The sequence below is a fragment of the Canis lupus genome, chromosome 10 (assembly GCF_003254725.2).
Source record: "Canis lupus dingo isolate Sandy chromosome 10, ASM325472v2, whole genome shotgun sequence".
Lineage (NCBI taxonomy): Eukaryota > Metazoa > Chordata > Mammalia > Carnivora > Canidae > Canis > Canis lupus.
In genome coordinates this window covers 25,343,623-25,359,328 of record NC_064252.1, presented here as the reverse complement: position 1 = coordinate 25,359,328, position 15,706 = coordinate 25,343,623, and the positions used below count along the sequence as shown (strand labels likewise).

The window sequence follows — 15,706 nt, the reverse complement described above, 5'->3', positions numbered from 1 at the left end:
AGGGCAGTCCAGTTTGGTAGATCATATGGTTCAATTGCGACTTATATGAGTTGTCACCCGGACCAGCAAGCTTGAGTTTAGCTCTCGGAAGTAAAGAATGAGATCAGTAAACCTGCTTTAGAGAATTAATCTGGCATTATTAACCTGCTTTACAGAAATACTGGTTTGAAAAAAAGGAACACGAGACTGGGAAAAAAGTTCTGAAGCCACTTCATTAGGCAAAGTATAACGTGTTGAGATCCTGAATTTGGGTAGTCCTCGTAGAAGGGAAATGCCACACAACACAGAACTGTATCTAACACAGAGCAGGAACTCAGATCTTTGTTGAATTAATGTGGGACGAACGAGACAATTTATATGTAGCAGGATATGTTTGCATTTGATTGCAGAGGGTGAAGGAAACAGAAATGTCAAATATGATTTCATAGTTTTGAGCCAGAGTGACTGCTAACAGGGAAGAAGGGAGAAGGAATTTTATCTGAGGGGATGATGAATTTGATTTTGGATGTTGGGTGCAGAAGCCAAACCCAAATAAAGATATCTCCCAGATTTTAAAACTTTGCATTATGATACCTACTTTTATGAAAAACCTAAATTAATACCTGTTTTTGCTGACCAAAAGAAATCTGAAGAGGATTTTTGCTCTTAGGGAAAAGGCAAAAACCGAAAATAGCACTCAGCGTTTGTTTTACAGCCAGCCCATACTCAAGCAGCAACAGCAGCCCCACAAAGCTCCTTCACTGGGACTACACTGGGCATCTCAGCATCCAGCCACGAGAACTTCAAACTGTGTCTGTGCACTTCTGTACTTTATCTCAATTTAGTTTGTGCATCCTTGGCAAAATGTGTCCTAAGGTACCAGAAAAGCCTAAGCAAGGTTATTTTTTGGGTTTGGGAATGCTAAAACATTTTCTTATATAAATTAATTGCTTCTTCATTATATGCCATTTTAGCTTACAAAAAGTTTCATAGGAACACTCTACTTCCAGAGATCGGGGGAATCCTGTAATGGAACATATTTGAGGTTCTATTAGGTATGTGAGAAGGAAAACATGGAAATGAAGGTAGAACGAGAGAAACAGAAAAGAATACAAGAATAGGAAGAGAACAAAAGAAAAAAAAAGGAAGGGAGAGTAACAGAAAGAGGCAGAGGTACAAATATAAGGGAAGGATAAACTGCTATCACATCTGACACCCTTGGTAACTCAGGAATTCCTAGTCTCAGATTGCCTACTTTGGGTCTTAGACCATCCCTCTGACTACTAAAATATCGTATACAGCTGAGTATCTAATTATGTGTCAGTACTTTCTACTCATACTATTTTAGAAGAAGCTCAATAAAGTTGTAACTTTATAATGCTGAGGGACAACCAGCTGTCCCCAAACTTAAAGATACAAGTAGGCTCAAGGGCTTATATGAAGGGACATGAACTTACCAGCTGAAGCAGCAGAAATAAATAAAAACAGAAGACAAATAGAATACATATTTTATCCCCAGGCTCAACCCACTCCCTTTCTCTCTTTCTCTCTCTCTCTTAAAGATTTTATTTATTTATTTGAGAGAGAAAGAGAACAAGAGAGAGATCATGAGCTGGGGGAGGGGCAGAAGGAACAAGCAGACTCCCCCACTGAGCCGCAGGGCTCGATCCCAGGACCCTGAGATCATGATCAGATCCTCAACTGACAGAACCACCCAGACACCACCAACTCTTTTTCTGTTGATGACCTTTACACCATTCTTGACAAGCCCCTGCCAGATATCTGTAGCTAGAACATGATCTAATGATGCTAGGTACACATGGGAACATCTTCCCTCAACTGAGTAGCCCAAATGGCCTTTCAGTCTTAAGTCACCTAAGACGACTTTCTGGGATGGACTGGACTTCAATGAATTCACTCAATAAATATATATTGTTCTAGGCACTGGGAGTGCAACAGACAGAAAACATCCCTGCTTTCATGGAGCTAACATTATAGTGGGAGAGACATAAAAATAAAAGTAAATAAATATACAACAGAATAATTTCAAATAACTATTATATATATAGGGGGCAGGGTAGATAATTTTTATGAAATGGTCAAGAAAGGTCTCATTGAGGGGGTGATATCTGAGGTGAGACTTATTGAATAATAGCCAACACTACACTTCATGTGTATATATTCAATCTTTACAACACAAAGGTATTTACTTGTATTACCCAATTCTTTACAGTTGAAGAAATGAAGGCACTGATAAGTCACATAGCTTCAAAGTAGGCAACTAGGTTTCAGAACTGTGCCCTTAACCACTACACAATCTGGCACTCCTGGAATTTGATAAGAAGCAGCTAGCTAAGCAGAGGAAACAGCATGTAAAAGTTCAAAGCCAGGAGGTAAGAATGAACTTGGCATCTTCAAGGAAAGACCAGAATGGCCAGAGAGCAAAGTGGGAGGGGAGAACTATATTCTTCAAAAAACTGGATGACATTGGAGGCTTAAGTAATAAAGTGATAGGATATGAACTATGTGTTTAAAAGATCACTTTGGTAACTGTAGAAAACCTTAGCCTGGGGGTACCTGGGTATACAGTAGGTTAAGTGTCCAACTCTTGGTTTCAGCTCAGGTCATGATCTCAGGGTCCTGAAATCAAGCCCCACATCTGGCTCCACACTCAGCTTGGAGTCTGCTTGGGATTCTCTCTCTCTCTCTCTTTGTCCCTCCCCTGCCACAGGCACACATGCACATACACTGTCTCTCAAATAAATAAATATATTTAAAGAGGGGGGAGAAAATCTTAGCCTGCTGCCTTACTTTGAGTTTGATATGTAATTTACCATGCTGCTGGGCCCTCTAGTAATTATTGCAATAATGTTGTTTTGGGAAAAAGTTATGACATGCGATCTGTATCTTAATATATCATATTACTGAGTTTGGTGATATGATCTTGATATGATATGATCTGAATAAAAATTAAATTGTCATCCTGTCCTATTATCTTAAAGGGTCTTATGGGAAGTTATTATGAAAAGTATGAAGAGTTTAATTACAAGGTACTATTTTATTGGAAACATTTAACAGAAATTTGAGAATCTGCCTTCATGCCTAACCCAAATTCCCCTTCACCACAAAAAGGCTGCTTGAAATTGAAAGCACTATTTTGACAAGGTGACTTGTTACATTCCTTGAACTATATTCATGCCCACAAATACTACAGGTTTCTTTACAATTCCTAATCCTACCTCTATGGTGTTCAAATGCACTCCAATCTTTATTTTTTTTTTTTTTAATTTTTATTTATTTATGATAGTCACAGAGAGAGAGAGAGAGAGAGAGAGAGAGAGGCAGAGGGAGAAGCAGGCTCCATGCACCGGGAGCCCGACGTGGGATTCGATCCCGGGTCTCCAGGATCGCGCCCTGGGCCAAAGGCAGGCGCCAAACCGCTGCGCCACCCAGGGATCCCCACTCCAATCTTTAAATGTAGAATCATATTAGAGATTCCTTCTCTAGGGGAAGGAATGATGGATGTTTAGAAGTCTACATGGTTATATATAAAAGACCAGAATACCGCAATCACCTCCAACATCATATAATTCATGAGACAGGCCAGGAATTTTTTTTTTCAAGTTAGGAATTCTTTGGTCACTTCCACTCTCACAACAAAAACATACTCCAATAAGCCAGGAAAACCTAAAACATTGCCAGACCATAATACAGAAAACTGCCATAGTTATCCTGTTCAGGTATGAATGATATGAAAAAAGCTACAGCTAACTGTTGAACAATACAGAGGGTTGGGTGTCCTCTGCCACATAGTTGAAAATCTGCATAAAATTTCTGACTTTCCAAAAACTCAACAAAATAGCCTACTTTTACCAGAAGCCCTCCTGATAACACACACAGTTAACACATATTTTGTATACTATATTTTAGATACTGTATTCTTACAATAAAGTAAGCTTCAGAAAATATTATGAAAACTATAAGAAAAATACATTTACAGTACTGTATTGTATTTATCAAAAAAATCCACATGTAAGTGGACTTGTGTAGTTCAAACTTGTACTGTTCAAGGGTCAACTATAGTTATTTTTGAACATACTAACTTTGGAATGAAAAACTTGTTGAGGCAAACCTCACCTAAGATGAAGACAGGCAGCAGTTGGGGGAAAGGGAAGACATTTACAGTATTGTGCTTTGTTTCCACATGACAATAGAGCGTTTGAAGAGAAATCCTATTTTCCAGTGCCAGAGCCTCATATCCTTAGGTTTCCCACTGTGCTCTCTTCCCATATATTAATATGTTCCCTCCTTATAAGAGGAGCCATAAATATTTTCCTGAACTCTTTATCAAATATTTTTAAAAGATTTTATTTATTTATTGAGAGCAAGTGAGAGTGCAAGTGGGGGAGGGGCAGAAGGAGAGGGAGAGAGCAGACTCTGAGCTGAGCGCAGAACCCAATACAGGGCTCAGTCTCATGACCCCTAAGATCATGACCTGAGCTAAAACCAAGAGTGGGATGCTTAACCAACTAAGCCACCCATGAGCCTCTAAATATTCTTTAACACTGGAATTGAAATATCTTGCCACAGAAAAGGAAAAAAAAAACAGAAACTATTGCAGTTTTTAGGAATTTCCAAACACAGCAACCCTCACTCAGAGAAAATGTATACTTAAGACTAGCATGTCTGTGGGTCAAGCATAAAAGGCCAGGCTATAGCTCCTAGGCACATACTGGTTCCACAATGAGGGACCCTCCAGACAATGCACGTACCTATGAGAGCACTGCAGCTTAGAACTCAAACAAACACACACACACACACACACACACACACACACACACACACACAAGAACTCAAACACCAAGGTATATCGCCAGCATACTCATCAATTATTCTTCTGAATAATTATAAAAGCAACCTTTTAATTAAATGAATCTACTCTGGCAAGATCTATTATCATACAAAGTCACCGCCTCATTACATTACACTCATGGTACATGATGAAGAGCTTGCGTTTAAAAATGCATTTTTAGGGGCACTTGGGTGGCATAGTTAGTTAAGCATCTAACTCTTTTTTTTTTTTTTTTTTTATTTATGATAGTCACACACACAGAGAGAGAGAGAGAGAGGCAGAGACACAGGCAGAGGGAGAAGCAGGCTCCATGCACCGGGAGCCTGATGTGGGAATCGATCCAGGGTCTCCCGGATCCGGCCCTGGGCCAAAGGCAGGCGCCAAACTGCTGCGCCACCCAGGGATCCCAGCATCTAACTCTTGATCTCAACTCAGGTCTTTATCTCAGGGTCATGAGCTCAAGCCCTGCACTGGGCTCCATGCTGAGTGTGAAACCTACTTAAAAATATATAAATAAGTAAGTAAATAAATAAATAAATAAATAAATAAAATGCATTTTTGTATTCTCATAGTCATTAAAAGATTTCAGTCAAGGTTAACTCTCTGGAAACATAATAAAGCTCAGCAAAATTTAAATAAAAACAGTCCTAAGTCATAACTCATTATTCTTCTCTTCTGATAGCCTCCTCCTTCAAATAGTGTTATGTTACTCTCAGCCAACTGTTATTTCTAAAAAGGTGCTAAGAATTTTGATGGAGTAAAATGTAAAACATAACTAAATATAATTTTAACTTCAGTATAATTAGATTTAAAACTTTAAAATAAAGGAGAGAGAGCAGACACAAAGAGATTCATTCCCCAAACAAAGCAAATAATAATAAAAGTTTTCTTCAAAGCACTGCAGGAGTTTCCACATTACAACTACACATAAGAGCAATTATTGGAGAATTTATAAAATGCTAAGACACATAGCAGCAGCAGTCAGTGCAGCACATTTTGAAGGCATCTGTGCAGGCAACATGCACGATGTGGGTAGCAAAAAAAGAAAAGGTAAATGAACACCAGCATGAAAACCTTCAAATATCTTGTTGGCGGCATATCTTAAAATAGCAAGGTTCTAAATCAATCAAGGAGAAAGAAAGCACACTGGTGATTTATATCTCAAAGAGCAGAAAACATCTGAATGTAGTAACTCAGAAGTCTTAGATGGTATGAAAAAAAGAATACAATGGAAAGAATTATGGAGCATTTTTAAATATTAGAGACTACCAATGAGCAGGAAGTAAAAGAACCTCACCTGGATGCTTGTGGCAGGCACTGGAGGTTGTTGCCCAATAACAACTTTCCCCTTCTTCCAAGTAACAGAACACCTGAGTTGAGCTAAGTGCACACCAGAATAAAACCTGCATTTCCCAGCCTCTCTTGTAGTTAGGCCATGTGACTGAGTTTAAACCAATGGGACAACAGTAAAAGTATTAAGTGTGATTTCCAGGAAATGTCCTTAAAGAAACTGGGTACATTATTCTTTGGACCCTTCTCTTTCCTGATGGCTGGAACATGGATGAGTTATTGCAATGCAAGCAGCCATGTTAGATTATGAGAAAAAAGCCACATGCTTAGAATGGCAAGGCAACAAAAATAGAAAGAAAATGGTTCCCTGACATTATATAGCACTGCACCAGTCCTGGGCTACCCATCTCTGGACTTCTTTTCAAGAGGAAAAATAAACTTATATCATGTTTAAAACTACTATTATTTCACTTTTGGGGGGTCACAAACGGTTGGATATAATCCTAATACAGAATCTGGTGCCCTGAGTAAGATGCTTCATAAGAAACAATGTAACATATGTGGCATCACTCAATAAAAGGGTAAGTAGTTAAAATAAATAAATAAATAAATAAATAAATAAATAAATAAATAAATAAATAAATAAATAAAGTAAATAAAATAAAAAGAAAAAATAAAATAAAATGGTAAGTAGTTAAGTACTCAAAATTGAAGACTGAAAAGCTAGTGATCATTGTTATGCAATGGCAAAACACCTGGTTATACCATTGCCTGATTATACTGGATTGCTACTATTTTAAGGGAAACAGGAAAAATTCAGAATGTCAAAAGTGTTGTCTGCTTCTAGTAACTTGCAACAAAATTATACCAGAGAGGTAAAACTCAGACTAGAGCTAATCTCATATAAACAATTTAACCTTACATCTAAAGGAGCTAGAAAAAGAAGAACAAAACCCAAACCCAGCAAAAGGAAGGAAATAAAAATTAGAATAGAAACAAGTGATATAGAAACTAAAAAAAAAATAGAACAGATCAATGAAACCAAGAACTAGTTCTTTGAAAAGATCAACAAAATTGATAAGCACTAACAAGATTGATCAAGAAATAAATAGGACTCAAAGAAAATCACTTAATGAAAAAGGAGAAATAACAGCCAACACCACAGAAACACAAACAAATGCAACAAATATTATGAAAACCTATATACCAACAAATTGGACAACTTAGAAGAAATGGATAAACTCCTACAAATATATCAACTACCAAAAAAATAAAGGACAAAGAAATAGGAAATGTAAACAGGCTGATTACCAGCAATGAAACTGAATTAGTACTCAAGAACTCCCAAAAAACAGAAGTCCAGGACGAGATGGCTTCCTAGGTGAATTCTACCAAATATTTAAAGAATAGTTAATACCTATTCTTTTCAAACTATTCCAAAAAAATAGAAGAGGAAGGAAAACACCCAAATTCATACCTAGGCCAGTATCACCCTGATACCAAAACCAGATAAAGACACCACAAAAATAGAACTACAGGCCAACACCTCTCACGAATATAGATGCAAAAATCTTCACCAAGGTATCAGCAAACCAAATCCAATAATACTTTTAAAAAATCACACACATGATCAAGTAGGTTCATAGCCTTTAAATGGCAGAGTTCCAGTCTCATTTCCATTTGGCAGCCACTGTACTTTGGAGTGCAGTGGTTCACTTTTTCTACTCTATAAGGCTTCGAAGTAAGAGGCTTTTAGTCCACTTGGGTTGCAGGCCACAGGAAAGAAATGTATTAGCAAAGATCTATTCCTTTATACCTCTGCTTACTGACTGCTTAGCTCTGGTCAAAGTTTTACTACTCTGGTATAATTTTGTTAAGAGTTACTAACAGGCAACACATACAACATTCTGAATTCTTCCTACTTCCCTTAAAATAGTAGCATTCCAGTATCATCAGGCAATGGCTTAACCAGGTGTTGTGCCACCGCAGAACTATGATCACTAGCTTTTCAGTCGTCAATTTTGAGTGCTTACTATTTACCATTTTATTAAGCAATGAGACATACGGATGGGGGGATGGGTGATATAGCTGATGAGGACAAAAAAGAAAAATCGATAAAATAAAGGCTATAAAACTAATTGCCAAAACAAAAAAAAAGGGGGTTCCTTAGGGTTGCCTTTTCACACAAGCCAACTACTTCAGACAGCTTCACCATAAATGCCATTAAGCTAGAGTGGGGTAGAGATGAGTGAGGCACAGAGGTAAATAAATACCAGAGTCATCAGGCTTAAAAACAATGCTTAATGCAGAAATTTATTCCTCTGCCAGGACAGAAAGTCTTCAAATTTCCTATACAGCAACATTTAGTAATTGCTATGACTTTTATATGTTATTATCTCCCCTTTTCTGCATAGTAATTTTTTATTGCTCTTATCCTATTTCTATTACACCTATTGTACACTAATTGCTTTGGGAATAGTATCTTGTCAGAGGACTGCACATTACTCAGACATCCTAGGCTTTGAGCTGAATGCAATAACTAAATGAAATACTGGAGAAGTCCCTCTTGGGATGAGGTGAATGTGTCATATGTGTATAAAAAAAGGTAGGCATATATATTAGAGCAACCAAAGAGATGGACTATAATAAAAAAATAAAATGCTAACTATATCCCCAAACCCATTCTTCTTTTCTTTTTATTAATAAAAACTCAGACAAAAGGCAATCCAAATTGATGATCACAATTCCCAGACTCCCTTGAAACTAGGAGTAATCATATGATAGCATTCTGGCCAATGGTTTATAAGGGAAAGTATCATATACAACCTCTAGGAAGTATATTTAAAGGGAGTAAGCATGTTTGCAGCCCTTCTTCCTTCATGCTACCTGGAACACAGAATATTATGGCTGAAGCTTGAGTGGCCATTTAAGATTATAAAGTAGAAAATGCACACTGGAAAAAAAAATCACATGCTAATAATGATAGCAAAAGAAATTATCCCTGAGGAAGTCCAAACTTTGGATTTGCAACTATTACAAAGGTCTTAATTATTTCAAATATGCTTAAAGAGCTAAAGAGGGATGGCTCAGCAGTTTAGTGCCTGCCTTTGGCCCAGGGCGTGATCCTGGAGTCCCGGGATCGAGTTCCGCATCAGGCTCCCTACATGAAGCCTGCTTCTCCCTCTGACTATGTCTCCGCCTCTCTCTCTCTCTGTGTTTCTCATGAATAAATAAATAAATAAAATATTTTTTTTTAAAAAAAAGGAGCTAAAGAAAATCATGCCTAAAAGAATTAAAGGAAAGCAAGGGAATGATGTCTTATCAAAAAGAAAATATCAATAAAAACATAGAAATTATTAAAAAAGAACCAAATAGAAATTCTGAGGAAGTAGAATAACTGAAATGAAATATTCACTAGAGGGGTTCAAGCAGAGTTGAGCATGCATATTAAAAAAGCAAAACAAAAAACAGTGAACTTCAAATCAATCAGTTGAGGTTACTCAACTGAAATAAAGAATGAAATCTGAAAACAGCAAGAAAAAAGTGAATCATCATGTACAAGGGATCCTAAATACAATTAACAGCTTATTTCTTATCAGAAACCAGAAAAGCCAGAAGGCAGTGGGTTGACATATTTAAAAATCCTGAAACAAAAACAGCCTGTCAATGAAGGATTCTATATCAAGCAAAACTATCCTTCAAAAATGAAGGAAAAATGAAGACATTCTGAGAAAAAACTGAGACAATTTGTAGCTTGCAGACTTGCCTTATAATAATAAATACTAAAAATGTTTAAGATACTAAAGAGTAACTCAAATCCACAGGAGGAAATAAAGAGCACTGATAAAGGCTATTACATAAACAGAAAGACCATATAAATTATATTTTTCTTTCTCCTGTCTGAAAAGACATCTGCATAAAGACTTATAAATCTAAGTTGACAAGCACATAATATATAAAAATGTAATTTGTGTCAATAACAGCAAAAGGAAAGAAGAGAACAGAGCTATGTTAAGCGCAAAGCTGTTGTTTTATATCACTGAAATTAAATTGGTATTAATCCCAACCAGAGTGTTACATTGTGTAAATAACAGAGTTCTACTTCTGGGATCTTAGCATAAGGGGCTCCCTGGACACACTACCCTGGAAAACAAGCAAAGCTGTTGAAAACTATTAAAAAAAAATTTAAGTCTCGGAAATGTAGTCATATAGTAAATAGGAAAGTAGATTCAAAGGAATCTACTAAAACTCAATAACAGGGATCCCTGGGTGGCTCAGCGATTTAGTGCCTGCCTTCAGCCCAGGGCGTGATCCTGGGGTCCCGGGATCAAGTCCCATGTCAGGCTCCCTGCATGGAGCCTGCTTACCCTCTGCCTGCTTCTCCCTCTGCCTATGTCTCTGTCTCTCTCTGTGTGTCTCTCATGAATAAATAAATAAAATCTTTAAAAAATAAAAAAATAAAACTTAGTAACAGTGAACATCTGTGGCATATGAGCCATCATGATCCACTCCACAGCCCAGCTTGATGGAAGCTTCACTCTAGGTGGGTGTGGCTAAGAAAGCATTCCTTCTGTCCCTGGCTCCCAATCAATCACCAGAAGGAGTAGGCTGCCAGCATTTCTCATCTCCTACAACCCAAGGTGAAGAGGCTAAATTCTTGGTAAGTGGGACCAGAAGATCATGGGCTCCTCCTCTACCCCGCCCCCATCCATTAACAGAGGCTCTATCCAAGGTGCAGCAGTCTGAGAATACTGGGGCCTTGATCTTATATCCTCCGCAGCTCATAAAGCAAAGACTCAATGCCAGGAGATACAAGCCAAGGAGACCAAAAGCTACCACCCTAGCCAAGAGCGAGACTAATAACTGAGAGGTTCTGTCCAAGGGAGAGAGAGGGTCCGTAAGAAAAGACAGCTCCTAAGGTGCCTGGCTGGCTCAGTCAACTGAGCATGTTGATCTTGAGATTGTGAGATCAAGCCCCACACTGGGTGTAGAGATTACTTTAAAATGAAATCTTGAAAGAAAGGGAAAAGGGAAGGAAAGTGAATGGAATGGGAGGGGAAGACAGGGGAGGGAAGGGAAGTTCCAATGCTCTCCACAAAGGAACTAACTTTATTTGAGACAGACTGTGAAGAAATTCAGGCCTAAAGAGATTCTCAAAAAATAGCTCCTCTTAATCAGGAGGAACGAGCCGCAGGCCAGGTAGCTAGTTCAACTAGTAAGAACTAGGGAAAGAGACAGCTGAGAGCCTAGCCTCTTCTAGGTCAGAACAAACCTTTGGCCTAAAAAATTACTCCAGCCCAATGAAAACAGACTGATGAACAATTAATGTCTAGACAATTCAAAGGGAGAAAGAATAACCTTTTCAACAAATGGTGCGGGGGCAATCAGATATTCACATAAAAAAAAAAAGTTGAACCTTTACCTCACTCTATATAAAATGTTAAGTCAAAATGGATCAAAGATTTAAAAATGAGTTAAAAATAACTCTTACAAGATAACATAGGTGTAAATCTTCATGACCTTCAATTAGACAATAGTTAATAGTTAATATTTTAATATTAGTTAAATAGTTAATATTTTAGCTGTACCTAAAATAAAGTAAAACCAAAGAAAAAAATTGATAAACTGAACCATCAAAATTTTTAAATTTTCTGTATCAAATGATACCATCAAGAAGTGAAAATGAAAACCTACCAGAATGGGAGAAAAACTTTACAAAATATATATCTGATAAGGTATTAATACCCTGAATATATAAAGAATGCATAACTCAACAATAAAAGATTGAGCAAACAATTTGATTATATACTTCTCCACAGAAAGTATACAAATAGCCAATAAGCACATAAAAAGATGTTCAACATCATTGGTCATTAGGGAATATGAAATAAAACTACCATGAGATACCACTTTACACCCACTAGAAGAACTAGAACCAAAAAGTTGTTTCTTTTTTTTTAGAACCAAAAAGATTATAAGGATATGGAGAAAGAGAAAACATATGAAATCGTATTCTAGGATTCCACTCATATGGAAGTGCAGAATAAAGAAACCTATCAAAAGTAAATTAGTGGTTCTTTATTAGGAAAAGGGGAAGTAGGAGAAAGACTTGGGAGATTGTGGTAACTAAATGGTTACCAGGTAACACAGGTTTCTTTTGAGGTGATGGAAATGCTCTAAAATTGACTGTGGTAAGGGTTGCACATAGCTGTGAATATACCAAAACCCACGGAATTGTACATGTATGGCTTGTATGGCACTTGAATTATGTATCTCAATAAAGCTTTATTTTTTTAAAAAGGCGGAGGGGACACCTGGGTAGCTCAGCGGTTGAGCGTCTGCCTTCAGCTCAGGGCGTGATCCCAGGTGTGGGGATTGAGTTGCACCCTGGGCTCCCTGTGAGGAGTCGGCTTCCCTCGCTATCTCTGCCTATTTCTCTCATGAATAAATAAATAAAATCTTTTAAAAAATAGTAATAAATTTTTATTTTTTTTAAAGATTTTATTTACTTATTCATGAGACACAGAGAGAGAGAGGCAGAGACATAGGCAGAGGGAGAAGCAGGCTCCATGCAGGGAGCCTGATGCAGGACTTGATACCAAGACTCCAGGATCACACCCTAGGCTGAAGGCAGGCGCTAAACCACTGAGCCACCCAGGGATCCCCTAAAAAAATTTTTTTAAAAGGAATAAAGTAGCTGTTACAACATGGATAAACCTTGAAAACATTATTCTAAGTGAAATAAGCCAGATACAAAAGACTTACATATTGTATTATTCCATTTAAATGGTGAAACTTTTTAAAGTAATCTCTACACCCAATGTGGGGCTCAAACTTACAACCTCAAGATCAAGAGTCGCATGCTCCACTGACTGAGCCAGGCAGGTGAACCTAAGCAGTGGAAAAAAAAAATTTTTTTTTTTTTATTTCTACATCTTGGAGCACCTGGGTGGCTCACTCAGTTAAGCATCGGACTCTTGATTTTGGCTCAGGTCATGATCTCAGTGTTGTGAGATGGAGCACTGAGTTAGACTCTGCACTGAGCATGGAACCTGCTTAAAATTCTCACGTTCCAAAAACATTTTTTTTTTAAATTCTCACGTTCCCCCCACCCCGGCTCTCTCCCTCCACCCTACTCTGTACTCTACTCTTTTTCTCAAAACAAACAAAAAAACTACATCTCCGGGTGGCCCTAAAGGCATACAGCAAACCAAGAAGTATTTATTCAAAAGAACGTACTAAAATTCATTTATCTGGAATAACACAGAATAGGAAAATCCAAAGACATAAAGTAGATTAGTCTTTGCCTAGTGCCAGAGAAAGGGGAAATGGGTAATAACTGCCCAAAAGTATGGGGCTTTTTTCTGGGGTGATGAATGTTCTGGAACTGGATGGATAGTAGTAACAGCCAACACAACCTCGTACTATGATAAAAACCACTGAATTGTACACTTTTAAAAGTGTACCAGGGTACGTACCTGGCTGGCTCAGTCAGTAAAGCATGTGACTTTCTTTTTTTTAAGATTTTATTTATTTATTTGACAGAGAGAGAAAGCACAAGCAGGAGGAGCTGCAGGCAAAGCACAACGTGTGATTTATGTGTATGTAGGATTTATATCTCAATTTTTAATAAAACATACACAAAGGACATCTGGGTGGGTCATCAGTTGAGCGGCTCCCTTCGACTCAGGGTGTGATCCTTGAGTCCCAGGATCCAGTCCCACATCGGGCTCCCTGCGGGGAGTCTGCTCCATCATCTGCCTATGTCTATGCCTTTCTCTCGGTCTCTCATGAATAAATAAATACAACTTTAAAAAAAAAACAACACATATACACTAGAGTGTCCATTCATAAAAGTTTTTACTGCTGCATCAAAGACATCTGTAAGTGAAACTATTTTTTTTTTTGCACTGTAAGTGTATAGTAGGAAAAAAAAAGCCATGACTCAAGTGCAGTTTTATGCCGCTCCATTAATTCATGCTAAGGTGCCAATAATCTTTCCCACCATTGCTTCTGCATCATCAGTGCATATTATGAACACAGTAAAATGAGCAATAACATCTTAGTATCATTATAAAAATAGTTTTGAACTCTGGACTCTCTGAAAGTGAATGAGGGACCTCCACCAATCCATTGCAGAATCCACTTTGTGAACCCCTGAACTAGATTATACACTCCTAGAAACAGGGAACACATCTTAAATTTAGACACAAGGAAGTACAGATGAATCAGAAATGGGGAATGGGCCTTTTTTGTCAGGCAGACTCAGGTTCAAATTCTATAATTGCTGTTTGGGATACAAGAGCTTAATTCTCCATGCCTAACTTTGAGAATACCTATCTAGTAGAATTACTGTATGGATCAATGAGCTGAAGAAATAAAGTAATCTAAGACCATCTGAAATATAACAACTGTTCAATAAATGTTAGTTCCCAACCAGCTAGTACAGTTCCTTGTACGTAAAAGATGCTCAGTCGCTCAGTAAATATTGGTAGAGTCTAACTCATATAGATCTATATAAGTTCTAAGATGCCCGTTAAATGCTTGATTTAGATACTTTGAGATATATTCAGATATTTTTCACAAAAACATATTCACCTTATGGTAGACAGAAAAAGTCCAATTTTTTTAATTATTTGCTTTACAGGTGATATAAATAATCTATGGTAACTTTATTAAACCACTACGGTGAAGAACATAAATACTTGGGATCCCTGGGTGGCGCAGCGGTTTGGCGCCTGCCTTTGGCCCAGGGCGCGATCCTGGAGACCCAGGATCGAGTCCCACGTCAGGCTCCCGGTGCATGGAGCCTGCTTCTCCCTCTGCCTGTGTCTCTGCCTCTCTCTCTCTCTCTCACTGTGTGCCTATCATAAAAAAAAAAAAAAAAAAAAAAGAACATAAATACTTTAGTCAAAGAACCTGATTTTTTTTTTTTAACATGCCTCCACTATTTACCAGGTGATGTGACCTTGGTTTATTTACTAATCCTCATGGAGATAATAACTCTCATAGAGTTACTGTGAAGATTAGATGAGCTAATACACGAGAAGTATTCATAACAATGCGGACACAGAGTAAGAACTCAACATATTATTTTTAAGCAATTTTTTCTAACTTAAATATGATCCAGTGATATTCTTTTGTAGAATTCTTATAGAACATCCTGGGAACACGTATAATTGTAATTAAAAAAAAAAAAAGAAAAAAGGGACACCTGGGTGGCTCAGTGGTTGAGCGTCTGCCTTCAGCTCAGGTCATGATCCCAGGATCTTGGGATCAAGTTCCGCATTGGGCTCCCCAGAGGGAGCCTACTTCTCCTTCTGCCTATGTCACTCCCTCTCTCTTTCTCTGTGTCTCATGAATGAATGAATAGATAGATAGATAAGAAAAGAAAAGAAAAGAAAAGAAAAGGAAAGGAAAGGAAAAGAAAAGAAAGAAAAGAAAAGAAAAGAAAAGAAAAGAAAAGAAAAGAAAAGAAAAGAAAAGAAAAGAAAAGAAAAGAAAAGAAAAGAAAAGAAGAGAAAAGAAAAAAGAGGGGCACCTAGGTCGCTCAGTGGCTGAGTGTCTGCCTTTGACTCGGGTTAC

At 37.7% G+C, this 15,706-nt stretch overlaps 1 protein-coding gene across 3 annotated transcripts in view; it reads right to left on the bottom strand.

Moving 5' to 3' along the window:
- The window catches only part of MRTFA (myocardin related transcription factor A), a 198,516-nt gene that overhangs the window by 123,923 nt on the left and 58,887 nt on the right, over window positions 1-15,706 (bottom strand). The window lies entirely within an intron of this gene.